This window comes from Hyaena hyaena, unplaced genomic scaffold (genome assembly GCF_003009895.1).
Source record: "Hyaena hyaena isolate Hyena2069 unplaced genomic scaffold, ASM300989v1 scaffold_7, whole genome shotgun sequence".
NCBI classification, from domain to species: domain Eukaryota; kingdom Metazoa; phylum Chordata; class Mammalia; order Carnivora; family Hyaenidae; genus Hyaena; species Hyaena hyaena.
This window is the reverse complement of record NW_024080639.1, coordinates 2,404,228-2,432,132: the sequence shown is the minus strand read 5'-3', so window position 1 is coordinate 2,432,132 and position 27,905 is coordinate 2,404,228. Positions and strand designations below refer to the sequence as shown.

At 47.1% G+C, this 27,905-nt stretch overlaps 1 long non-coding RNA gene and 1 pseudogene across 1 annotated transcript; one reads left to right on the top strand and one right to left on the bottom strand.

Annotated features, from left to right (window-relative positions):
- The window catches only part of LOC120238050, a 192,522-nt pseudogene extending 179,479 nt beyond the window's left edge, over window positions 1-13,043 (bottom strand).
- Window positions 13,044-19,695: 6,652 nt separating this feature from the next.
- Window positions 19,696-27,563, top strand: LOC120238501. Its single transcript, XR_005530242.1, has 3 exons — window positions 19,696-19,756; window positions 26,068-26,129; window positions 26,567-27,563. It is a non-coding gene; the product is annotated as an uncharacterized LOC120238501 (long non-coding RNA).
- Window positions 27,564-27,905: the final 342 nt, after the last annotated feature.

The following is a 27,905-nucleotide window of genomic DNA, read 5'->3' as shown; positions in this document are numbered from 1 at the left end:
TTATTTTCTTCTGCTTACTGTGGATTTAAATTGTTTCTACATTCCTAAGGTAGAAAATTAAGATTACTGGCTTTACATCTTTCTTCTTTTCTAATATATGCACTCCTGTTATAAATTTTCCTTCAAGTGCTGCTTTTGCTACAGCCCACAAATTTTGTAAGCTGTGTTTTCATTTTCTTTTCATTCAAAATATTTTTAAATTTCTCGTCGGAATTCTTTTATCCATGCAATGTTTAGGACTGTGTTGTTTCATCTCCATGTATTTGGGGATTTTCCAGTTACCTTTCGGTTACTGATTTCTAGTATAATTCCACTGTGGTCTGAAAGTAGACATTTCATGACTGCTCTTCTTTTAAATTTGTTAAGCTGTGTCTTATGGCTCAGAATGTGGTTTCTCTTAGTGAATGTTCCATGTGAAATTGAGAAGAATGAGTGTTCCGCTGCTGTTGGATGAAGGAGTCTGTAGATGTCCGTTATACCCAGTTGACTAATGAGGCTGTTGAGTTCAACTATGTCCTTCGTGATTTTCTGCCTGCTGGATCTGTCCACTTCTGATGGAAGGGTGTTAATATCTCCAACTATGATAGTGGATTTCATCTATTTCTGCTCACAGGTCTATTAGTTTTTGCCTCGTTAGTTTGATGCTCTGTTGTTAGGCACATACATGTGAAGAATTATTATGTCTTTTCGGAAAACTGATGCCTTTATTATTATGTGATGCCCTTCTTTGTCCCTAATAACTTTCCCTGCTTTGAGGTCTGCTCTGTCTGAAATCATTATAGCTACTCTTAGTTAGTGTCAGTAAGATATATTTTTCTCCAGTGTTTTACTTTTAGTCTATGTGTATCTTTATATTTAAAATAAGTTTCTTGTAGGCAACAATTAGGTCGTATCTTATGATCCACTCTGCCAATCTCTGTCTTTAATTGGCACATTTATACTATTGACCTTCAAGGTGATATTAATATATTTGGATAAATATCTACTATATTCTCCTCTATTTTCTTTTGCCCTTTGTACTTATTTTTCTCTTTCTCTCTCTTTCTGCCTTCTGTAGTTTTAACTAAGCATTCCGTATGATTCTATTTTCTCTTGTTTCTTAGTGTATCAGTTATACTTCTTTTTATTATTTTTTGTTTCCTAAAGTGTGTAATACACATTTACAATGAAATGAAGTCCATTTTCTGGCTGCTCTGAAGGTAGTGAGTTATCTCAATTGATTGTTCACAGTTACAGATTGAACTTCTTGTTCTACTCTTTCCCCCTTCTCACTATTGCACTTGACTCGTCTTTTGAAAAACATACATAAAAAAGTAGTGTGCATATCTCATAATAAGAAAATAATCCTAATTCTCGTCTCCCCTCCTTCGTACTATTGCTATCATTCATTTCACTTATATAAAATAAGTACATATATATAAGCATATATATATATATACATGAGATACATACATAAGCATATATAATCAAATATATTACTGTTATTATTTTGAAAAAACTGTTATAGGTTAGGTCAACTAATAAGAAGAAAATTTAAATTTGGGGGGCACCTGGGTGGCTCAGTAGGTTAAGTGTCCAGCTTCAGATCAGGTCATGATCTCGCGGTTCGTGAGTTCAAGCCCCGTGTCGGGCTCTGCACTGACAGCTCAGAGCCTGGAACCTGCTTCAGATTCTGTGTCTCTGTCTCTCTGTCTCTGCCCCTTTCCCACTTGTGGCTTTCTCTCTCTCTCTCTCTCTCTTTCTCAAAAATAAACTTTTTATTAAAAAGTGTGAAAGCATGAATATAATGTTCTTTTTAAAAAAGGAAAAATAGAAGTTTTTATTTTACCTTTACTTAATCCTTCAGTGCTTTTCCTTTCTTTGTGCAGATCCAAGTATCTGATCTATGTCGCTTTCTTTCTCCCTAAAGAACTTATTTTCATATTTCTTGCAGTGCAGTCTACTGCCAACAAATTACCTCAATCTTATTTTTTTAAATACTTAAATTTTCTTTCTTTTTAAAGTTTATTTATTTATTTTGAGAGAGAGAGAAAGAATGAGCAGCGGAAGGGCAGAGAGAGGGAGAGACACAATCCCAAGCAGACTCTGCACATTGCAGAGCCTGATGTGGGGCTCAAACTCACAGTGAGATCAAGACCTGAGCTGAGATCAAGAGTCAGATGATTAACTGACTAAGCCACCAAGCACCCCACAAATTACCTCAATTTTAGTTTATCTGAGAAAGACTTTATTTCCTTCACTTTTGAAGGATTTCACAGGGTACAGATTCTTTGGTTGATAACTTTTTATCTCAACACATTAAATACTTCACTCCACTCTCTTTGTGTTTGCATGATTTTCCAAGAGGACACAGATGTAATTCTTATCTTTGTGCCTCTATAACTATGATATTTTTTTTCCTGTCTTCTTTCAGAATTTTTTATCTTTGATTTTCTGTAGTTTGAAAAATGAAATACCCAGGGATAGTTTTTTTTTGGCATTTATGCTGCTTGGTGTTCTCTGAGATTCCTGGATATGTAGTTCCATGTCTGACATTTATTTAAGGAAATGCTCAGTCATTATTGTTTTAAATATTTCTTCTGTTCTTTCTCTCTGTTTTCTCCTTCTGGTGGTCCTGTTATGTATATGTGATAACTTTTGTAGTTGTCCCACAATCTTTGGATGTTTGTTCTGAATTTTTTTCAGCCTTTTTTCTTTTTAAGCTTCAAGATCTATTGACATGTCCTTAAGCTCAGAGATGATTTCTTCCAGCCATATTCCAAGTAGTAATAAGCCCATCAAAGTAATAAGCCCATTTTTTCATTTATGTTACAGTGTTTTTTTTAAGCTCCAGCATTTCTTTTTGGTTCTTTCTTAGGATTTCTATCCTTCTGCTTACATTGTCCATCTGTTCTCACATGCTGTTTATTTCATCCACCAGTACTCCTAACATATTGGCCATAGCTGTTTTAAATTCCCAATCTGATAATTCCAACATCTCTGCTGTGTCTGGTTCTGATGCCTGCTCTGTCTTTCCAAATTGTGTAGGGTTTTTTTCTTCTTCTTTCAGTACGTTTTGTAGTTTTTCTTGATAACCAGACATGACGTACTGGGTAAAAAAAGGAATTGTTGTAAATACGTTTTTAGTAATATGGTGGTAAGGTGTAGGGAGAGGGAAATCATTTTATAGTTCTATGATTGAATCTCAGTCTTAGTATATCTGCTGTCAAAGCAAGCACTGGGTCTCCATCTTTTAGCGATCTTATGCCACTGAACTGTGAACTTCACAAATGCTTCGCAGGCTTTTTTTCCTTCCCCCTTGAGTGGGACAAGATGGCGAGCATGGGTTGGAGTGTTTCCCTTCTTCCAAGTGGAAGGCTAGAACTGACTGGCATTGGGTATTTCACTTCCCCAAGTCAGTTGGGCTCTAGTAGCACCCCAACAGGTTAGGTTCTGGTCAACCAGTTTCCCTTGAAGGTAGACTTGCTGACAGAATACTCTGGCACATTTCAAAATGGTTCCTTTCCTCTCTCCCCCTACAGGAAGCATGAGGGGACTTTTATTTCTCCAGTATTTACTACAAGAACCTAATTGAGTTCTTGGAGGTAAAACTCATGAAGTGGGAGGGTTCCCAATAATTGACTTCCTCTAGAGTTTTTTTTTTTTTTACATTTATTTATTTATTTTGAGAAAGAGTGAGAGAGTGAGGGGAGAGGTAGAGAATACCAAGCAGGTTCTACACAAGGTTCAAACCCATGAACCATGAAATTATGACCAGATCTAAAATCAAGAGTCTGAGTGATTAACTGAGTGAGCCACCGAGGTACCTCATTCCTCTAGAGGTTTTTTGTTTTTTGGGTTTTGTTTTGCTTTTGTTTTTGTTTTGTTTACCTTTCAGGTCTGTCCACATTGAGCCTCAGCAATCCATCAATTACAAATTCAAGTTTTCCTTTCCTGGCACTGGTTTCCAAGGCAACTTCCATCCACAAGTCAGTCCTCCAGGAGCTCTGAGTCCTGTGAAAGCTGTGACTCTGCAGCTGTAACACGCCCTGGGTCCTCCCCACTTATGCCTCCAAAGAATTGTTGATTTTTTCATTCAGTCTTTTTGCTTTTTACTTGTTAAGACAGAGCAGCACCTTCCAAGCTCCTTGCATTTAGAACTGGAAACTGAAAGTTTATATTACTTTTAATGAGAAAAATACCAAGTTCATGGAATAATAGAGAAGTTCAGCCCTTTCATCAGCATAAGGAGGGTGTTTTCTCATGGTTCTGTGGAGTGCTGTCAGGAGTGAGGAAGAGGATGGGGTCACAGAGTTTTCCCAAAAAGATGCAGAGGAAGAAAAGAAGTGCCAGGAAGTTGTTTGAGATGTTAAAATAACCTGTGTTTTGAAGTCTCAGTTTTGATGCTCGATTTATTTGCTGCTCCTGCTGTTTGATTCAAGACGTTAAGCAGTCCCCAGGCACAGCGACATTTCCTCTTCACCCTTTCAAAAGATGACAGCGATGGGAGGACACAGGCAAACTCTCAGGGCAGAAAGCAATTGGTCATGGGCTCCAGAAAGGACCCAGTCGAATTACCCTTTTATGGGAAAAACTTGTCCTAATTATCCTCTAGCCTCCCACCAGCCCAACCACAGCACTCCCCTTCAACACACACACACACACACACACACACACACACACACCGGAAAAAGCCTGACTTGAGGCTCTCCATCATCCAGGATGGAGAGTGAGTTGAATGCATGAACACAACACATTCTTATCACACTCAGTGGCTAGTGACAGCTGTGGTGTGGAGAGTGACAAGTCTCTCTCCTTGACCTAACTAACCAGGCTCCTCCAAGCCCTCAAGTCCTGACCATGGTTCCATCATTGGCCATTTAGTCCAGTTTTAGCAAGAATCTTGCTTGATCCGTTTAGCAAAATCCCCCCCCCACTCACTCTTGATATCTGATCAAATTACCCAGCCCTCACCCTTATCACCCTTGTCTGCATTCAGCAAACTAGGGCGCTTGTTGGTTCAGTCAAACAAGAATCTCCCCAGCCTCGGTGTTTCCTCTTATACCCATCCACCAATCCTTACCTTACTACTTGGCAATAAATTTCCACTTGTCCTCGGTGCATTCAGAGTTGAACCTGATCTTTCTCTCCTACTACAAAACCCCATTGTAATGGTCCCGCTGAGTAAGTCTGCCTTACCACCTTTCACAGGCATCATGAATAACACTTTCCCTTAACAAGAGGAATAGGAATGAAGATTCTCCAAATCGAGAGAGTGAGCATGCATACCTTGAAGAAGCCCCAAATGTCATTCAGAAACACATCTCTAAAGAGGCTCTACCAGGGGCTCCTGGGTGACTGAGTCAGTTAAGCATCAGACTTTGGTTCGGGTTGTGATCTAATGGTTCATGAGTTTGAGCCCTATATTGGGCCCTCTGCTGTCAGCATGGAGCCCAATTCTCTGTCTTCTTCTCCCTGCCCCTCTCTATCTCATTCTCTCTCCCAAGAATAAATTTAAAAGATTTTTTAATAAAGAAAAAGAAAGAAGGAAGGAAGGAAGGGCGGAAGGAAGGAAGGAAGGAAGGAAGGAAAGGAAGGAAGAAAGAGGCTCTCCCCTTCCCAACCTCAAGAATCCATCCCTCCTCCTAGAATTCAGTGACATTACTCTCTTTAGAGTCTTCTATTCTAAGGAAGCCAGTGAGATCATAGTGACTGTATTACTCTACTAGGGCTGCCATAACCAAGTACCAAAAATTGTGGGGGGGAGTGGGGCTTAAAACAACAGAAATTCATTCTCAGTTCCAGAGGCTACAGTCCAAACGAAGGAGGCAGCCAGAGCTATATTCCCCCTGAAGGCTCTAGGAAAGAATCCTTCCATGCTTCTTCCAGCTTCTGGTGGCTCCTGGTGTTCCTTGGCTTGTGACAGCAACTCCCCAACCTCTGCCTCCATCTTCATCTGGTCATCTTCCCTTTGTCTCTGTATCCAAATCCTCCTCTTCTTTCTCTTATGAAGATAGCAGTCACTGGATGTAGGGCCCACTCTAAGTCAGGATGACCTCATCGTAACTTGATTCTATCTTCAATCCCCATTTCCAGACAAGATTACATTCTGAGATTCTGGGTGGACCTGAATTTTGGGAGGACACTATTCAACCCACTACCACGGTTAAAACGATGATCTCTAAAGTTCAGATACTTGCCCTGCCATTAACTAGCTATGTGAACTTGGGCAATTCAGCCATCCTTCAGAAATGTGTTGTCTCATCCCTAACGTGTGAATTTTACCTGCCTTAAGGAGCTATTATAAGCAGCAAATTAAATAATATTTGGAAAGTCTCTGAGCACAATGCCTGGCACTTGGTAAGAGCTCCACACACGGAAGCCACTGATTGTTACCTTCTACCTGGCTGACCTTTTGATCCTCTCTTGGTTTTTTGTGTGGCTTTTCCAGCTCACTGCCCGTTAAGTATTGTTTGTTTCCACAGATCTTCGACAGGTGCTCTTCTGCTAAGGAAAGCTCCTCCCCTCAGGGTATCTGTGTGGGAAGGGATGGTGCTGGGAGCTAATCTACTTCTGAACTTTAACTGAAAATGTTCTGATGACTCTGTCGGGAGGAATATCTTACCTCTTCCAACTTGGGTCCAGTGGTTGGGGGCCTAAAAATTCATATTCATTCATTCATTCATTCAATATTCTTTTCTTTTTTTTTCTTTTTTCTTTCATAGTTTATTGTCAAGTTGGTTTCCATATAACACCCATTGCTCAACTTTATTTTTTGAGAGAGAGAGCCTGCCACTGGAGAGGGAGAGAGAATCCCAAGCAAGCTCCACACCCAACCCAGAGCCTGACAAGGGGCTTGATCTATGAACCATGAGATCATGACTGAGTTGAAATCAAAAGCTGGAAGCTTAACCCCTGAGCCACCCAGGCATCCTAAGCCCGCAAATTTAAATTTTAAAAAATACAGGGGTGCCTGGGTGGCTCACTCGGTTAAGCATCTGACTTTGGTTCAGGTCATGACCTCACAGTTCGTGAGTTGGAGCCCCATGTAGGGCTCTGTGCTGACAGCTCAGAGCTGGAGGCTGCTTCAGATTCTGTGTTTCCCTCTCTCTCTCTGCCCCTCCCCTGCTCACACACTGTCTCCCCCAAAAATAAATAAATAAACATTTAAAAATGTATAAAAAATTAAATTAAATAACAAAATTTAAATTAACTTTTAAAAAGTAAAGGTTGGGGCACTTGGGTGGCTCAGTTGGTTAAGCATCTGACTTCAGCTCAGGTTGCGATCTCACAGTTCGTGGGTTCAAGCCCCACATTGGGCTCTGTGCTGACAGCTCAGAGCCTGGAGCCTCCTTCAGATTCTGTGTTTCCCTCTCTCTCTGTCCCTCCCCCACTCATGTTCTGTCTCTCTCTCAAAAATAAATAAACATTAAAAATATAATAATAATAAAATAAAATAAAAATATTTCTTTCTGCATTTTTTTGCATTCAAATGTTTTCACTTTAAAACAATCTCGGGGGCACCTGGGTAGCTCAGTCGGCTGAGAGTCCGACTTCAGCTCAGGTCATGATCTCACAGTCTGTGGGTTCAAGCCCCGTATCAGGCTCTGTGCTGACAGCTCAGAGCCTGGAGCTTCCTTCAGATTCTGTGTCTCCCTCTCTCTCTGCCCCTCCCCCACTCACTCTCTGTCTTTGTCTCTCAAAATAAAATAAAGAGATAAAAAGATTACAAAAATTAAAAAATATAAAAAATAAAACAATCTTGGGGCACCTGGGTGGCTCAGTCGTTTAAATGTCCTACTCTTGATTTTGGGTCAGGTCATGATCTCATGGTTCGTGAGTTTGAGCCCACATCAGGCTCTGTGCTGACAGTGCAGAACTTGCTTGGGATTCCCTCTCTCCCTCTCTGCCACTCTCTTGCTTGCTCTCTCTCAAAATAAATAAATAAACTTAAGAAATAAAAATAAATAAATAAATAAATCTTTATACAAACCAAGAGGGTTCCCACAACTCCCAAATAAATTCTCCAAATCTCAGCCCCCAGCCAAACTGCCAGTTTTTAGCTTTGTCCTTGACAGCTGAAAGACTTGGGGTAAATTATTTAATTATCTGTGCTTTGATCTGTAAAGAGCAGATAGGGTGGTTGTGAGGACTGAGTGAGACCTATACGTAAAGCATTTGGAAGAATGCCCAGACATAGTTAAAGCGATATAAATGTTTGCTTTCCTTTTTTTATTGAGGCATAATTGACATATAATACTATATTTGTTTCAGGTGTACAACATAATGATCCAATACATATATATATATCATGAAATGATCACCACAATACATCTAGTTAAATTAGTCACGGAGTTACTATTTTTGTCATAGGAGCATCTCAAGCTCTACCCTTGTAACACTCAGCTCCTCATGCTCCCTCTAGACACAGCCCTTCTCCCAGAGTCCCTTTCTCATATTGCAGCACCGTCACCAATGGCCATCACCCCAGCAGAAACGTTGACTCCTCTCGCTCCCTCAGCCTCAACGAAAATCAATCACCAAAGTGGCTGATTTTACCCCCTAAATATTTCTTTTAAAAAATGTATTTATAGGGGCTCCCGGGTGGCTCAGTCGGCTGAGCATCCGACTTCGACTCAGGTCATGATCTCATGGTTCGTGGGTTCGAGCCCCGGGTGGGGCTCTGTGCTGACAGCTCAGGCCTGGAGCTTCTGTGTCCCTCCCCTGCTCACGCTGTCTCTCTCTCAGAAATAAATAAAAACATTTTTAAAAAATTAAAAAATATATATTTATTTATTTTTGAGAGAGAGAGAGAGAGAACCTGCGCCAGCAAGTGAGGGAGGGGCAGGGAGCAAGGGAGACACAGAATCTGAAGCAGGCTCCAGGCTCTGACCCCTTCAGTTGATCTCTCTTGAGTCAAAGTTGACTATTGTTTAACAGTAAAGAATTTGTTCCCCCATCCCGCGTGAAAAGAATACTTCCCGGGACTCAAGTCTCTTATGCGCCTGCCATTTGTCACGTGAACACTCCTCAGGGGACCAGATCACCTGAACCACAGTGACCCACAGACACAAGAGCAAGGAGAGAAAGTGTGTGCTTAAGTGCCCCTGAGATTCTGTGGCTGATTGCAACATTGCGATCATGGTAACAGCTACCAAATGTATCTTCCTTAGTTCTGGCAATTGTCTTATTTGTATTCTTGCTTCTAACCTGACCCCTCCGGCCTCTGACCTTCAAAGAGCTACCAAGTTACTTCACCTAATAGGCAAATCTGAGAAAAGGACAGTAATCAAATTCAAACCATTCTCAGCAAGGAAAAAACAAGTGAGACTGTCTTGTGTTAATAATCTAGGGATAGTATTAGCTTCTAGCATGGCTGGATCCAGTTGTCCAAACAAGTTGGTCAGGAATGGGTCTCCACCTCTGTCAGCCCCAATCTCCTCTATGGGTTTAATTCCCAGGGATGCCTTTCCCTGTGGCGGAAACGTGCCACTGAGAGACTTTGGACTTAAATCCTACAATTTTATCAACTCCGAAAGAAAGTGGATACTTCTCTGCTAATTACTTCAACAAAAAACCTGGGCCGGTTTGCGTTAGATGACCTTCCCTGAACAAATCACTTTGACCAGGTACAAGCAGTGCTCAGCCTGGACACTGAGAGTGGATCATGCAAACTAAGAGTGTAAAGAAAAGGGTTCTCCAAGGGGAAAAGATGGGCTTTGTTACCAGAAGGCAGGATACCAAGCAGTCAAAAGCAATCGATGTCCAGCATCGTTCTCCTGCCCAAAATCCTTTGGTGGGCTCCCCATCCACATCAGGATGAACCTTCAGCCTCTTGATATAAAATACAAGGCCCTCCATGACCTGAGCCTTTTTACTTGTCCAGCTTCACCCCCGCCCATATTGTGTCATATGCCCTTCAGGCTCCCTAAACGCTGCACATCATGCCTCAGGCAGCCCTTGGTCTTGGCTCATACGCTCCACTTCTCCTGAAACACTCATCCTCTCTTTCTAGTTAATTCCTACTGACTCTTGAAGGCTCAACTCAGCCGTCACCTGGGCTAGAAAGATTTCTCTGGACCACCTTGTTCCAGGCTATGCTTCCACAAAGATACACTTCAACCTTTTATTAACACCAAGGTGTTTGGCGTAGCCACCCAGTAACTGCTGAATTAATGGATACTAAAGAAAGAAATGAATGAATGAGTGGTAAAAAAAAAAGAGTAGAAACTCAATTATTTCCTTAATCAATGAATTTGGTTTGAAATGGGAAATTTATGGCTTCATATAACTTAAAAATCTCAGGAAGAGCTAAATGGATAGATCGATAAATTGATCAATCAATCGATCAACAGATAGAGTGTATTGGATGGAATGGATGGAGGGATGGAGGGAGGGAAGGAAAGAAGGAAGGCTAGGTGAAAAGACAGATAGGTAAGTTGTCTAGAAAACAAAATCCTCCTCTTCCAGGAGTTCAGGAAGTCGGCCAGAGCAATGGCTTTCAGGTGATGGGCAGAGTCTGTGCATACCTGTCTTTCAAAAGGTTAAAGTTATCTTTGAATGGACCTCATTCTGATCCCTTTCACCGGGCACTTGAGCCTCACAGGAGACAGATGAGTGATACCGGGTCCCATGGAATAATTGGAATGGTTTTAAAAAGAAACTGAGTCCTTTTTCCTGTTATAGATGAACTTCCCAGCCAAATGCAGCCTGCCTGTGACAGCTGAAGGTGGGTGAAGAGTTTTGTTTTTATAAACCTTCAGGGGCGCCTAAGTGGCTCAGTGGGTTAAGCGTCCGACTTTGGCTCAGGTCATAATCTCACAGTCTGTGAGTTCGAGTTCTGTGTAGGGGTCTGTGCTGACAGAGCCTGGAGCCTCCTTCAGATTCTGTGTCTCCCTCTCTCTGTGCTCATCCCACGCTCATGCTCTCTCAAAAATAAATAAATGTTAAGAAAAATGAAAAGAAATAAAATAAATAACTAAAAGCCCTCAGAGATCTTGAGTTTAATGCATTGAGCATTTTGCCCCATCCCAGGAGGAAGTAAAACAAACCACCCTGTTTGTGAACTTCTAAGGAGCTGGAGCCGCCCTCCTTGATTGGGTAAGAAACCAAGCTGGAGTTGGGAGTCCCACCTCCCAAGTGGGATGCGCACCACCCAGCCTCCAAACCTCACCACCAGCTGAGAATTTTTTCCAGGAGACCTGAGGATGCCCTGTGAGCAGCTTTTTCCCAGACAAAGCTGTTTTGCAGGGTGAATTTCCATTAGGAGGGAGCAGGGAGGAAAACAGAATTGTCTTTAAAAAAGAAATTGAAAGCACTTACCCATAGTTTGGCCCATGCCCAGTAAGCTGTAGAAAGAAGCCCCCGACTTCCTGATCACCAGCTGCGAGCCCAGGCCCGTCTCCTGGCCCACTGAAAGTTTACCACCCTCGGGGGTGGGGGTGGGGGACTGAACAGGGCCTTGGGCCAGCTGCTGAGGCCTCCTCCCTCCTGCACTGTCTTTGGAAGATATCAGGCTCTGCTGATGCAAAAGGAAACCTTTAGTCATCAATTTCGGGCTGAGCTGCTTTCCTTCTTGCCCTTCCTTCTTTTCCTTCTCTCTAGCCTGGTTGCCTTATCATCCCAAAAGAATCCTATTCAGTTTCTGAGGTTTCTATGGCCAAAAAGAAGGGTCATTTCCAATAGCTCTCTCTCTCTCTCCCCCCCTCACTCCTCCATCTCCCTCCTCCCCACCTACCCCCTCACCCCCACCACTGGAGTAAAACTAAAAGTCCTTCCAGGCATCATCACACCACCTGCAACGCAGCGACACCTAGCGGACTTCTTCACGGGCAAGTCCATCCAAATGAGGAAAGCGAAACAGCCCCCACCCTGCACAGGCTGTCCGGGAACTTGGATTCCCATGGAGGCACACAGGAAAGACCCTCCACTTTATTTAATTTGTTAATATAATTTATTGTCAAACTGGTTTACGTACCACACCCAGTGCTCAGCCCAACAAGTGTCCTCCTCAATGCCCATCCCCCATTTCCCCTCTCCCCCCTCCCCCCTCAGGTTGTCCTCGGTATTTAAGAGTCTCTACTGGTTTGCCTCCCTCCCTCTCTCTATTTCCCCCCTCCCCTTCCCCCCGTGAAGACCCTCCCCTTTAAAACAGGGCCCTGCGGTGATGAACAGCATGCGTTCAGGAACCGCACTCCTGGGTTTCAATTCTGGGTTCTGCCCTGTCCTGGATGGCCAAGCTCAGGCAAGTGAACTAGTCAATCTCTTGGTACCTCAGCTGTGTCATCTACAAAATGGGAGCGGTTGTGCCAGTCACTGTAAAGCACCCCTGTAACCTTGTCAACATGGTTCAGTGCCACAGAGTTACACCCACCCCTTCCGCTGGCCGTCTATTCTCACATTCCCAAACCCTGTCTTTCAGATGTATTCTGTCACCATTTAGTTGCAAACATGTCCATTGGATTTCAAATTAAAATGATTTTGAATGAAAAACAAAACACCGAGGGGTTGGTGGGGAGGGAGAGGGGCTGACAGGCATGTTAGCAAACCGCGAAATATTTTTGAGGGTTGCATTCAGAGAGCTCAGATGCTAGTGGGTCCAAATTGACAGGCTTCTGATACGAGGAGACAAGGGATGTCCACAGAGGGGCCTTCTTCTGGGGATTAGAAAGCCAGGAACACGCCCCCTCCTTCCCACCAGCGCTCCAGGCTCCACTTCCCCGCGGACCAGGCCTTGCGGCCTGCCGGTCACCCCATCCCAGGCTGGGCCCCATCGTTCCCGGAATTCATTCACACCAATGGTGTGGAGTGAGCCAAAGGAAACCGGCCCTGCTGGGGATGTTGGCGACTAAGCCAGCTCTGGAAGAAAAAGGAGGGAAAGAGAGCGAACGGACCTCCACACAGCCCAGGGGACGTTCAGGAAGTTGAGGCAGGTGGGGGCTGTGGGTGGTCCCTGGACAGTCACAGCTCAGAAGCGCAGAGACGGTCCCTGGAACGGGGACAGGCTGCCACGGAAGCTGCGAGAAGGTCCCACGATGTGTGAAGGCCGCTGTCGTCCAGGCCATGGAGAGCTGGGCAGATGGGATCCATCTCAGCTCCGGAGGGCCAGGCCCGAGGAGGGGGTGACGGCAGAGATTTCTGGGGACAGGGCTCGAGTCGGGCTTCGGAGGCCAAAGGCAGCTCTGGGGAAGGGGTGAGGGTCCAGCCCTCCTCTAGAGGAGAGCGTCTGGGCCCTTGGGCGCAGGGCCGCCGTCCTTCACCGAGGGGTCCTTGCCCCCTGCGGCCTCAGTGCCGGCCTCCGGATCGGGCTCTCCTCCCGCGGGCTGCGCTCCGGGTTCCTGGGCCGCCCCCTCCACCTTGGTGCCCTTGCTCGCCTGGCACCCCATCTCACGTGGGGGGCACAGGGCCCGGCGCTCCGGGCCGTTCTGAGGGTCTGGGCTGCGGCTGCAGGGCCAGAGTTAAATAACCCTTCGGCAGAGCACTGTTGAAAGAGAGAGGGCTGGGTTTCTATGGTCACAGGGAGAGGCCAAGTCTAATCTGCATAATTAACCCCTTACCCCCATCCGTGGGGTGGGTGGGGCCCCGAAGATGGGCCTTCCTGCCAACCCAGCCGGTTCCCATTCATCTCACAGGAAGAATTCCCTTTGTTTACCCCCAACTTCTTTCCACATTGTAAGCCTCCACCTAGTTACCTGTCAACGGCAACCTGGGCCTCCGCCCGCAGTGAAAGCCCTGTTACTGCGCAACTGGCTGTGACCTTCTTCCGTGGCCAGGGTCACATTCAGTTCCAGAACTCACAGACCCCCCGCTTGGAGACCATCCCCTACCTCTGAATGCCAGCTCCACCCAGTGGTAAAGAATCGGAGTCTTGAGACCACAGACGCCAGGGGTTACCCAAACACGTAATTGAAGGAAATAGCAAGCAGCGTGCTACCCTGTGTCAAGCAAAGTGTACATTCGTTATCTCGCTTAGTCCTCACACAAACCGAAGAAGCAGGTTTTGTTATTTAAACATCACTTAACAGATGGAGGCAATGAGACGCAGAGATAGTGAGTAATTTATGTAAGGCTATTACTACCAGCCAGCAGGAGCTGGGATTTGAACCCAAGTCATCTGGATGCCAGCCTCTCTATCACTGTGCTAATGGTATCTATTTTTTATTTTTTTAATATTTATTTATTTACTTGAGAGAGACAGACAGACAGACAGAATGCGAGTGGGGGAGGTACAGAGAGAGAGAGAGACACAATTTGAAACAGGCTCCAGGTTCTGAGCTGTCAGCACAGAGCCTGATGCTGGGCTTGAACTCATGAATCATGAGATCATGACCTGAGTTGAAGTCAGAAGCTCAACAGACTGAGCCACCCAGGCGCCCCTGTTTATTTATTTTTGAGAGAAATTGAGACAGAGCATGAGTAGGGAAGGGGCTGAAACAGAGGGAGACACAGAATCCGAAGCAGGCTCCAGGCTCTGAGCCGCGGGCCTTGAACTTATGAACTGTGAGATCATGACCTGAGCTGAAGTCCGGTGCTTAGCTGACTGTGCCACCCAGGCGCTCCAAATCATATCTATTTTAAAGACTCCATCAGGTCATCTTCACACACCATCCTGGTCATCAGTTTGTAAACCAGTCGTTGCTTTTTAATCTGAGACACACAGGTAAAGGTTTTCAAAGCGATGAGTTTTGGGGGTGATGGTGGACTGGTCCGAACCCCATGGCCAAGAAACAATTCTTTTTTTTTTTTATTTTTATTTATTTTTATTTTTATTTATTTCTAGGAGAGAGAGAGAGACAGCGTGAGCAGGGGAGGGTCAGAGAGAGAGGGAGTCACAGACTCTGAAACAGACTCCAGGCTCCGAGCTGGCAGTCAGCACAGAGCCCGACGCGGGGCTCGAACCCACGAACCGTGAGATCATGACCTAAGCGAAAGTCGGACGCTTAACCGACTAAGCCACCCAGGCGCCCCGGCCAAGAAACAATTCTTGAAGAAGCCTTTGATGCGTAACAGTGACTTTATTAAAGCTTGGGGACAGGACCTGTGGACAGGAAGAGCTGCGCTGATAACCGATTATATACTGTAAGTTTGGGAGGGGTCAGTGATAGAGTAAGTCTCTAAGGAATTTTGCAAGCAAGGTTTCAGGACCTTGAGGGGCTAGCTGTTGTTAGGAAAATGCCGTTTATTACCGTTTTGTAAAACCTCAGTCACAAGACCCTTCAGATGTACATCAAGGGGCCATCAGCTTGGAGTATGATTGCCAGCATATATCCTGGGGAGTTGAGATAAAGGAAGTTTCCAAAGAAATTTTTATATGTTAAAGTAGACTTATAGGATTCTGGGGTAGGGGGAGGGAAAATGTTAAGCTGAGATTCCCTTTTGCCCCCAGCAAAGTTCATCATGGAGGCAGTTGAGCTCCTAGAGGAAGGTCACTCTGCCCGTTTCAAGGACTTCTCAGTGGGCTATAGGCAGTAAGGGAATTTTAATTTTTCATCTGCCTTTTTTCCCACATCACCATGGCAAGCACTTAAACCCCTTTCCTTTGTCTTTGGGTAGCCAGGGGTGTCCAAGGAATATCACACACATCCCACCTGTGGGGGAGGTGGGGGCAGGGCGTGAGGTGCCGTCATTCTGTATTTTGCCCTCAGCTTGCCCCACACTCCCTCATCAAAAGCTGTGAGTGAATGATCTCACACGTAATGCTTCTTGAGTGAAGTCTCACATGATATGGAACTGAAGTTAACCACTCCAGTGTTTTATATGTTTTTTAAGCTTATTTATTTTTGAGAGCTAGACAGAGCAAGCAGGGTCAGGGGGGTTGGCAGCAGAGAGAAAGAGAAAGAGAGAATCCCAGGCAGGCTTCATGCTTTCAGCACAGAACTCAATGCAGGGCTTGAACTCATGAACCTTGAGATCATGAACTGAGCTGAAATCAAGAGTTGGGTGCTTAATCGACTGAGGCACCCATGCACCCCTCTATATGTTTTAAATGTTTATTTTTGAGAGGACTGGAAGGGCAGAGAGAGAGGGGCGGTGGGGGGGTACAGAGGATTCAAAGCTTGCTGCTGCAGAGCCTAATATGGGGCTCGAACCCATGAACTGTGAGATCATCACCTGGCCCAAAGCTGGACGCTCATCCAACTGAGCCACCCGAGGCATAGAAGCCTTTGGTCTTCCCCATTCAGATCAGCCTCCCCAAACTAAGACCAGGGTGGAGAACAGTAGAGAGTGGATGTGGAAAGGCAAACAGAAGACCATCTAGCACAGCCCACATGGACCCTGCTCTAGACATGGAGTCTTGTAGGGGAGGCAATGTCTTCGCAGGGAATTAAACTATGGAGTAAGCGCTTTCACACAGGGAAAAGGTCACACTGGAAAGAGGGAATAGGGGACGGCTTCCTTGAGCTCGACCTAGGAGGATGAGCAGAATATTAGCTGGCAGAAGAGGGAAAGGTCATCACGGGCAAAATGAAGAAATGCAAGTCCCTCCCTAGGAGTTTGGTTTAATTCACATTCACTTATGGAAAGACAGCTAATGGCCATGGTCAGAAGTGCCAGTTTCAGCAGGAGACAGCCCGTTTCCGCTTGGTCTCCTTAGCATCCCTGCCTCCTTCCTTCTCTACCCACCCTGCCTGTGCCCCTACTGCCCCCTGGTGTGGGTCTTTCCACCTTGGATTCTCACCCTCTTTAATGGAACATCAGTCTGGAAGATAAATATGCCCTTTCAACTAAAAATAGCTTGCGTCTCCTAACAGGTAACTATGAAGTTATATGGGAAATGTCTTAATCTCAAACTAAAACAAAATTCTTCCTTTTTTTTAACAGTAAATTTTCTGGAAGCAAGTTGCTTTATTTATCTATTTATTTATTTGTTTATTTCCTTATTTATTTATTTGTTTGGGAGAGAGCGCGCGCAAGCAGGGGAGAGGCACACAGGCAGAGAGGGAGAATCTCAGGCAGGCTCCACTCTCAGCACAGAGCCCAATGCGAGGCTCGACCCCATGACCCTGGGATCATGACCTGAGCCAAAATCGAGAGTCCGATGTTCAACCTAGTGAACCACTCAGGTGCCCCCCAAAATTCTTCCTTTGGAGGAAAGCGTGGACAGAGCAAGAGAATAAGAGGGGTAAAAAACGGAGCTTTGTCCAACCTGTCCCATATCTAAAAACAGTGTCCAGCACATAATAGATGCTCTAGAAACAGCAGCGAAATGCTCAGAGGCATTGTAGATGGCACAATCCAAATCGAAGTTCTGGCTGCCCCATTCATTAACTCCTCCACTGAAGACAAATGATGTCATGAGTCTCAGTTTCTTCATCTATAAAATGGAAAACCCAATAAGGCCTGCTTCACAGGACTGTTGAGAGATTTCTGCGAAATAGTCAGTCTGAAATTCTTAGTGGCAACGCCATTACCAGTCATCATAATTACGATGATTACGGACACTACCTCTCCCTGTCAAAGGCTGTGCTGTCCCTCACGAAGACCACCGATGGAGAAGCTGCGGAGAAAACAGACCTGTGGGTAACTGCAGTTTCCAAAACACTGTGATCGGTGGGCTGCGAAAAATGGCAGAACTCAAAGGGGAAAGTCATTCAGAAAAGCTTTAACCTCATCAGGTGATGCCTGACGCCAGAAGCCCAGAGGTTGTGATCTAGGACTTTGCCCCAGCATGCTTTGGGGCACAGTGGGGGGAGGTGGGGGAGGGGGTCTTGCAAGGACTGGGGCAAGAGTGGTCTGGAAATGACTCAGAGGCACTTTAAAGCCAAAGAATGGGAAAATATTCCTGTCAGCACTTCTCAGACCGATTCACATTCAACAGGGCACCGGCCTGCCTTGTGCAAGCTGAGGCTGGGCCCTATCAGTCTCTCTCTCTCTCTCACACACACACACACACACACACACACACACACGCACTACCCCTTTCCCTTCCAGGCAGTGCCCACAGGTACCTACTACTCCTCTTTCTCTGCACTTGATGGTCACTTTGACCAGATTATGTCGGGACAGAGAGGCCAAAGACACTTAAGGAGGAGGGAAGGTTGGCACAGACCTCATTTTGACAAAGTGTCACTAATATTTCCACTGATGATGTTATCTCCAAATGTCATCACACAGATAGATTGCCAGGATAAGCTTAAGACATTTCCATATCACTTTGCAAAACTTGTATCTGCCGCCAGTCCACTCTGTCTTTGATATATATATATATATTTTTTAATTGTAAATTCTGTACCGTAAAGAGCTCAGTCACGCCGCACTTCATTTTTGAGTGTGCTAAAAGTGTTAACTTGTTACATTAAATGTGAATTCAACCAGGACAGAGATTTGGGGGAGTTTTGTCCTTTATTGTATCCCTCATTTGTAAAAAGTGGCGCATTGTAAGTGCTCAGCAAACATTTGCTGAGGAAGAAATGAAATGTAAACACTTTCCGTCGTTCACCCTCTTTGTAACCCTTGGCAGGCCTTCATAAAGAAATAAAAACTGGAAGCCTTGGGGCGCCTGGGTGGCTTAGTCGGTTAAGTGTCCGACTTTTGCTTAGGTCATGATCTCGCGGTTCGTGGGTTCGAGCCCCGCGTCGGGCTCTGTGCTGACTGCCAGCTCAGAGCCTGGAGCCTGTTTCAGTCTGTGACTCCCTCTCTCTCTGACCCTCCCCTGCTCATGCTGTCTCTCTCTGTCTCTCCTAGAAATTAAAAATAAATAAATAAATAAAGCGTTGGGCTCTGTGCTGACTGCCAGCTCAGAGCCTGGAGCCTGTTTCAGTCTGTGACTCCCTCTCTCTCTGACCCTCCCCTGCTCATGCTGTCTCTCTCTGTCTCTCCTAGAAATTAAAAATAAATAAATAAATAAATAAAAACTGGAAGCCTCAGGGAAAGGGAGGTGTCGGAGGGTCCCCATTGCTCTCAAAAAGCCTGACAGTGGGACATCACCGGTCATTGCTTAATTATCAGCTAATTAGGTTTTCAGCCTCGGGCAATGTTACTCTCCCCCTCTCCCAGCCCCCCCCTCCCCCATAAGACGTGGCTACAGGAATTCAGTGCCAGTAATCAGGGATGGTCAGAACCAGGAGAGCCCCAACCAAAAAATGCCACTGGCACCCGGCCAAGAAAGATGCCCTGGCTTGCCAGCTCCTAAGGGACCTGACCGTGTTTCCCAAATCTACACAGGGTCTGACACGCACTAGATGTTTCACGAACTTCAGTCAAGGAGACTGGAGGGACCAGGGGGCGGGGGGCGGTAGCAAGAAGAGAAGGTTGCTGAGAGGGTGAAGGCCTCCCTGGGCTTGAGAGAAACCCAGTCCCTTGCATCTTCAGATGCTCCCAGAATATTTTGAAAGAGGCGATGCCAACTTGGGATGCACTGAAAGCTTTCGGATGAAAAGAAAGATCCCTGAGCGCGGCCAGGAAAACCCCAGGATGGCTCCCCGGGCCAGGAGGCAGGGCCCGGCTGCCCCTCCGTGTCCCCCAGGGGGAAGTTCAGCAAGTTCAGGTCCCAGTGCGGGACCGCGAGCGAAGGCGGTCCCAGCCGGCCGGGACCCGCGCCCGCGACTCGCGGCGACCGGGAGAGCCGCCCACGTGGGCAGCGCGGCCGCATTTCCGCCGGGGCGGCGCTCCCACCGCCGGGCCGCGTCCCCCGCGCCGCCTCCGCGCGCCCACTAGGTGGCGCCTGCGCTCTAGTGGCCGCCTCCCGGGCGCAGGCGAAAGGCCCGGCGGAGCAGGGCGGCGGAGCGAACCCGAGCCCCAGGATTCCCGGGACCGGAGGGCAGCGCCGGCAGCCAAGGTAGGATTCCCGAGCCGCGGCGTTCCCCCCGCCCCCGAGCGTCTGAGGTCGGGGTGCGCAGCGCGGCGGCCGCGGAGCCCCGCGCGCGGGCTGCGCGGAGCAGCGGAGAAGTCGGCGCGGCCGCACGTGTTGTTGCCGAAGGGGACCCGGAGCCCCGCAGCCTCCAGGCCGGGCCTAGGGGCGGCGCGCAACAGCAGGTCGCTGGCGCGCGGACGGCCCCCCACCCCCACCCCCCGTGCCTCTGGCGACGGTACCCGAGGCCCCGAACGGCAAGTCCTAGGACGCGAAGAGTTCCCGCTGTCCAAGGCGACTTCGGCTTTGCAGCTGAGTGCGCATAGGATCCCAAGCGCCATTCTCAAACTTGGCCGCACACCGGGAGCTCCCGGGGAGCGTCCGGATGCCCCAGTTCCACCCCCAGGGACGCAGATGTAAGTGGGCTGCGTTGGGGCCTGGGCATTTGGAGGTTTGAAAGCTTTTCTGGAGGTTGCAAGTAGCAGCTAAGTTTGAGCACCCTCGATCCAAGGTTGGAGAAGACCCGAGGGCCTTTGTACATGCCGATTCTTCTTCTCCCCCCTCCCTCCTCCGGTTCCTCCTCCTCCTCCTCTTCCCTGCTTTTGAAGCAGGAAATATCGCCCCCTTTGAGCTGTCAACCCCAAGATACCAAACTGGCACCTCCCCCTCCCAATAGGATGGGTTCTGAAAGGGTTAAACAAAGAAGAGGAGCAGGGAACAGGAAGACACTGAATGCGGAATGTAAAAGAAGACTCACCAGGGAGTCTTCCTCTCTACCGGATCCCCTAGAAGTTCCGGGGCTGGCCGGAGGTGCCCCATCACTTTGGTGAATGTAGCTGAGCAGCAGAGTAAGGTCCCCTGTAACTAGTAATAATGATCCCTTGTATTTAGGTACCAGCAAAGTGGTTACCAGCGTGGGCTTGGGGCCCCCACAGCTGGCCCGTCCCTCAAGAATCCATGGAATCGCTTGTAGCCTCAGTTTGCTCATCTGCAAAATGGGTACCATAGTATAACCCACGTGGTCGCAGGAATTATTAACAATTAAAGATAGTGTTTACTACGGGCAGCCCTGTGCCTGGTGCTTGCCGGCTTTCTGTGCATTGGCACATCTGACTCCCCATCGTGGCCCACAGGGTAGGACTATAATTAACCCCCTATGATGATTGGAGAGGCTTGGCCTCGAAAAGGCCAAGGAACTTGCTCAGGGTTATGTAATTAAGAAGAGGTGCATCCCCGGGGAATCTGTCTCCAGGGCCCATGTGCGGAAGTAATCCGCTGTTTGCCTCACTGACAGCATGTGGACAAAACACTGTGCACAGGGCATCTCGTGGCACATTCCCCTTCAACAGCAGTTACCGCCGCTGCCAACAAAGCACTTTCACCGAATTGACTCGTCCGGTCATTCACAGTATATTTGTTATTGAGAGCCCACTGTGTGCCAGGCAGTTTCCCAGATTCGAGAGCTAAAGCAGCAAGAGGGAAGCCAAGTCTCTGTGAATTCACACTCCCGCTGAATTAGGGGAATGAGAGACAGTATCGCGGACCCTCGTTTGGTGCAGATTCTGTAGTTGCAAATCCCCCTATGCGCGGAAATGTATCCGTAGCCCTGAAATCCGTACCTCCAGCACGGTCGTGGTCACGCATGGCCCCGGGCAGAGGGGCAGAAAATTGGAGTTCCCAGCTGAGGTCAAAACAAGGTGACACTGTGCCCTCTGGTTTTAGCTGTCCTGCCTACACAGGTTCCCTTTCTGTGGTCTGTTTCGGGCTATGTTTTCTGCATTTTTGTGCCTTTTCTGTTAGTGATTTCTCTGTTTAAAATCGCCCCCAAGCATCATGCTCAAGTGCTGCCTAGTGCCCCTAAACACAAGAAAATTGTGAGGTGCCTTACGGAGAAAATGTGTATTATAATGATAAGCTTTGTTCAGGCATGAGCTGTCCTGGGTTTGGCCAAGTTCAATGTGAATGAATCAACAATATATATTAAATAAGGTGTCTTTAAAAAGAAACACACAGAGGGGCGCCTGGGTGGCTCAGTCGGTTAAAGCATCCGACTTTAGCTCAGGTCATGATCTTGCGGTGTGTGAGTTCGAGCCCCCGCGTCAGGCTCTGTGCTGACAGCTCAGAGCCTGCAGCCTGCTTCAGATTCTGTGTCTTTCCCTGTCTCCACCCTTCCCCTGCTCATGCTCTGTTTGTCTCAGTCTCTCGAAAATAAATAAATGTTAAAAAAAATAATGAAAAATACATTTAAAGAGAAACACATATAAAACAAGGTTAGGTATTGATCTTTTGATGAAAATGTGGCCAGAGGCTCACAGAAACCTAACTTCAGGGTTTTCCCTTGGGAACAGTGGTTCAGTATTTGCTGATTCCATATTCATGGCAACTTTACAGAACATAGCTGCTGCAAATAATGAGAATTGACTGCAGTTACACATTACTGCGCATGCAACAAAAGAATCAAGGTGGGGAGGCATACAGAAGGAGCCTGCCTTAGACTGTGTATCAGAAAGGTGAGAAGCAGCCAAGCGCAGGGTGGGATGAGCACAGAACTGTTTCAGGCAGGGAAAAAATAGCATGTGCAAAGGCCCAGAGGTAGTCAACTTGAGCTTGGCAAGGTCAGAGAACTCAAGGAAAGCCAGTGTGCAGGGAGTGTGGTGGGCAAAGAGAGCAGAAGTACCATAAGGAGAATATGCTGGAGACAGAGGCTGGGGCCTGGTGGCACCGTGTCTTGTGGGCAACTCTCATTTCATCCGATTAGCATAGTAATCCTGGTGGGCTGGGTAGGCTGGTTTCCAGCTCTGACAGATGATGAAATGGGTGCCCCATGCGGTTGAATACCTTGGCCAATCTTAACTTAAGCAACAAAACTGACCTGCAGCACCCCGTCTCAATCTGATGCTGAACAGACAGTTGAGTATTGATGAGAGATCTCCGGACGCAGCCCTGGGCTGGAGATTTGGTTTGGTTTGGGGAGGGATCACTAACCAAGTGGCTGCAGAAGCCGTCAAGCATGGATGAAACTACTCGGGACAGTGGGTGGAGTGTGGAGAAGAAAAATCCTCATGCCCTTTCAAAATAAAACTACTCCTGGTATAAAACCAGTAATGCCTCAGGGAAAGAGTCCCAGTTACCTGCAGGGGAAGAAGGTGGAGTGTGGGAAGGCACAGAGTTGTAGAAAAAGGCACTGTGAAGGTCTGACCCAAGCTACCCCCTCAATATTGGGTCCGGCACCGGGCCTCCCTATCTCTGCGGCAGCCAGGTCCAAATCTGCCTCTTGTCCCTGAAGGATGGTGATCTTGAACAGGGGTCAGCACGCTTTGTTTCTGTTTCTGTGAAGGGTCAGATAGGAAATACTCCACGCTTTGTGGATCACATGTTTTCGGTTGCAGATGCTCTCACCTATGTGGTTGTAGAGTAAGACAGCTGTGGAGGATATGGAAATGAATGAGTGTAACTGTGTTCCAATAAAACTTTATTCATGTACGCTGATATTTGGATCTCATAGGATTTTCATGGGTTGCAAAATGTTATCCTTATTTTGGTTTGTTAAAACCATTTGACAATGTGAAAACATCCTTAGCTCACAGTTGTACAGAAACAGGCAGTGGCTCATGGGCTGTAGTTTGCTGACTCTTTATCTAGAATCATGGGACCTAATGGTCCTAAGAATATTAAATGTTCATCTAGCTAAATCTTTCCCTGACCCATAAATCCCCATGGAGTGTTCTCAGCTATTTCTTGAGGTCCCCAATAACGTGGAATTTATTCATTGGGCACCCTATTCCAGGGTTAAAGTTTAAACTGTGCCATAGTTGGGGTTTCCCCAAAAGCAGATCATGAGACAAGGATTTGGGTGCCAGGACTTTATTTGGGAAGTGATGGCAGAAAACCCAGTGAGCTTGAAGTGGACCTGGGGAAGAGAGGAAAGCCACGTGGAAGAGAGGAAAGGATGTGTTGATAAGTGGGTTACCGCTGGGGCCCCGGCTCAGTCTCACTGGGGACCCTTTCAGAGATGGTGTGTCCCATGACGAGGCAAGGAAGCTGGGATATTTCCCTACCTTCCCGCTTCCACATACTGCCTGTGTCTATACCTGGTGCAGCCAGGAAAAGCCTCCAGGCAGGTAGAAGAGGCAGCCAGTGCAACGGTCTGCAGGTCTGCAGGTGACCTCTGGGGGGCGCTGACGAGTACAGAGGGGAGCTACACAGTGTTTCTGATTTGGGTCAAGTGTGCTGTGCATACCACTGGGGACCTTGTGAGATGATTTGGCGTGGAATAGAGTTGTGGCCCTAAAGAACATGAAGCCTCAGGCTAGGATAGATCTTCCCTTTTTAAACTGCCTCTTTGATCCTGCCCAACCGCTGTCTCTCCCCAGACCACACGGGTCTTAAACTTCCCCGAACTGGCCAGACTCTCCTGACTACGGTCAACAAAAGAAGTCTCAGTGTAGTACTCGACTGGCTCCCCTCTCTCTTTTTTTATGGAAAAGATGGCAGCCTGCAAATTCAGGTCGCTGAACAGGCAATCAAAGTTAGCTAACATTTCATAACATTGTTTTGTTTATTTTTATTTATTCTTTTTTTAATAGTTTATTGTCCAGTTGGTTTCCATATAACACCCAGTGCTCATCCCCACAAGTGAGTTGTTTATCTTTATAGTTTCCACCTCTACTTGGCAAGTTTTGGTCACTCTGCATTTACAGCAGTAACATAAAGTGTTTTCTTTAAAATAAATTTACATAGGGGGCACCTGGGTGGGACCATCTGTTAAGCTTCCGACTCGGTTTCGGCTCCAGTCATGATCTCATAGTTTCATCGGTTCGAGCCCCGCATCGGGCTCTGCACTGGCAGCGTGGAGCCTGCTTGGGATTCTCCTCTCTCCTTGTCCCTCCGCCATTCACACTGTTTCTGTCTCTCTCAGAATAAATCAACTTAAAAATTTTTTTTCAACTTAAAAATAAAATAAATTTACACAAATTTATTTCTACTTAAAAACATGAAAAATAGGATAGACAGTATGAGAATATGATAAAAATAATAGTGGCTGCTTATTGAGCATTTACTATGTGCTAGATGTTCTTTAAACCCTCTTCTTGTAATTTCATTACTCCTCTCCCCAGTCACATGGGTTAAGTATTATTTGAGGCAGGTACTATTATTAGCCGAGAAAACAGGCTCAGGAAAGTGAAGTAACTTGCCCAAAGTTATATAGGTAGTAAGTGACAGAGCTGGAAAATGAACCCCGGGAAAGTGAGCCCTGGTTGTCTTCCTCTACAGTTTGCATTCTTTTTTTTTTTTTTTAAATTTTTATTACATTTATTTTTTAGAGACAGAGAGAGGCAGAGCACAAGTGGGGGAGGGGCAGAGAGAGAAGGAGACACAGAATCCGAAGCAGGCTCCAGGCTCTGAGCTGTCAGCACAGAGCCCGACGCAGGGCTCGAACCCACGAACCCTGAGATCATGACCTGAGCCAAAGTCGGACGCTTAACCGACTGAGCCACCCAGGCGCCCCTACAGTTTGTGTTCTTAATTACAGAATCACACTGCTCTTCACAAATTTGACAAAAGGGAATAAAAAGAAAGTGAAGGTATTATTGGAATTATTGATAGTAGAGGAAATCTGCCGAAAAATTTTCCTCTTTCTTACCCACTTGGAATCTGTGTCCCTGAATCTGCGGGCCCTTGGTTGTCATACTTTCTTCTGGAGCCTCAGGGAACAAATCTGCCCCCTTTTCTTCGCTACAGCCCTTCAGATATTTGATAACGGGGAAACTGCCTGCCCTCTGGGATCTACCCTGTTCTGCGTTGAACACTGCCAGTTTCGCCGGCTTACACTCTACGCTGTGTTCTTGGCATCTTCCCCCCAAGCAAAGGACCTCTCTCTTCCTTATTCTTTTTTATCCCATGGAAATCATAAAGTTGCCTTTGGTGCCGTACTCTCTTCTTCAGGGCCCCCGCAGCTCACTCTGGGCTCAGCCTTGATAGCTGTGGTTGGGGTGATTGATGTGGCAAAGAGCAGCTAGATAGCGACGGCCAGGGAGAGACCATGGCTCAAAGAAAGCCCCCTTTGGGCCAGCTCGGAGGGGGCGCCGGACGCCGGTGGGGCTCACTCTTCCCGGGCCAGAGGTGGAGCTTTCTGGGTGCGCGTGGAGCTAATCAGGCTGGAAGAGACAGACTAACCGAATTCACGGGAGCCTGGTAAGGAAGCCAGACCACAAATATATTAAATCACAATGGGACAAGCACTGCGAGGCAGCCTGCGAACTCTGTGTCAGCTCGTCAGCACATTCCTTCCTCTGCAGGGAAGCCCGCCTGGGAAGCCGAGCTCCGGTTAGAAGACTGGTGTTCGCAGAACCACAACAAGGTGAGCAAGATGGATGACGTGAACGGCCAGGTCAGCCTACGGTATTCCTATCCTCCGAGGGATCCGGGGGTCCCCAGTGACGGCGCCGCTGATCTAAGCCCCCGTCCCTGTGCCCGTGGCAGACGTGCCTGAAATCAGCGACCAGCCTTTGCCTTCCTCCTGCTCCCTGGACCAGCCTTCAGATTCTATCAGGAGAGTATTCCAGGAAGCTCTGGCCGGCCCTCTGAGCTGCCTGGAATGTTCAGAAAGTTTCCAGAAATCCCACTGCTCTGAACAGCGTGGGAGATAGGACAGACTCTCAAAGACTTCTCTTTTGTCCCAGCTTTTCTGAGCTCCTCACACTCCCCTATTTCTGTCTACCTAATATTCCTTCGGCTTCTGTTATTACAGTCGGCCTTTTCTTCGCCCCCATTGTCAAGTCTTGATTTGATTTCCAGGCCTTGCTCTTCCTGCTTTGTCCAGAGGCACATCCTGTCCTGCGTTAAGAACTTCTGCAGATCGGTAATTACAGATACGGTGTGTGCACTCTGCGGACAGACTCTCCCCACATTTTGGGGTGACTTGCTGTGTACCTTCCAATAACAACCTCTTGCTACCGAGAAGCAGTTTCCTGGGATGCTGATTCCATTATAGAGTTGGCAGTGTCCCAGTTTTACACTGTTACTACTGGCCCCGAGGTAAGAAGGCTGCCGGAGAGGGAGCGGAGGGCGCCAAACCCAAGGGACCACTGTGTTTGCTGTTAGGAGAGCTGACGGTGCTGCTCTGAGAGTGTCCGGAGACCTGTGATTTTGGAGCGAGCTGCATTTGCCAGCTTTTAAAAACGTACATTCTGGACATGGCCTCTCCTCCCACCCTGCTGAAGAACCTGGACTCACCTATAAGGAAGCCAAGATGCATATGGAGAATCTGGGGCCCCTGGGGCCACCGAGGGAGGCCAGCTTGAGATCCTGGAGAGGAAGAGCGGTCCCTGCCCTCAGGGGCCGCCGGGCTGCCCAGCCTGAGAGGGGACATCAGTTCTCAGACGAGGAAGCCCGCCCGTCTGATGAGAGAGGCACCATCCCTAACCTCAGGGAGTCCAGTGGAGGAGGGGATACGGTATCCTTGGTGTGAACTATTCCCCCGACCCGGCAGATATCGCTGTATCTGCGGCTTCTCTGAAGTCCAGCCACAGGCGGGGAGTGGGGCCGGCTTCGTCACACCTCTGATACACGTGTGCGGAGGCCCAGCGGTTCTGAGGGTGAACCTGGGGACTTCTTAAAATAGATTTTATTTTTTTAGACCAGTTTAGCTTTACAGAAGAATTGAGATGATCGCATAGAGAGTTCTCACTTACCCCACACCCAGTTTCCCCTATTATTAAGATGAAAAAATGTGCTGTGGTACATTTGCTGTAACAAATGAACCAATATGAATACATTGTTAGTAACCAAAGTCCATAGTTGATTCTGATTTTTTTTTTTTTTGGTATTGGTTACTTTTATTTTTTTTAATAGTTTATTGTCAAGTTGGTTTCCATATAACACCCAGTGCTCATCCCCACAAGTGCCCGCCTCCATGCCCATCTCCCCCCTCCCCCCCCATCCATCAGTCCTCAGTTTGTTCTCAGTATTCAAGAGTCTCTCATGGTTTGCCTCCCTCCCTTTCCCCCACTATTTCCCCTTCTCCTCCCCCATGGTCCTCCGTTAAGTTCCTCCTAATCCTCCTATACGTGCAAACATATGGTATCTGTCCTTCTCTGCCTGACTTATTTCGCTCAGCATAACACCCTCAAGGTCC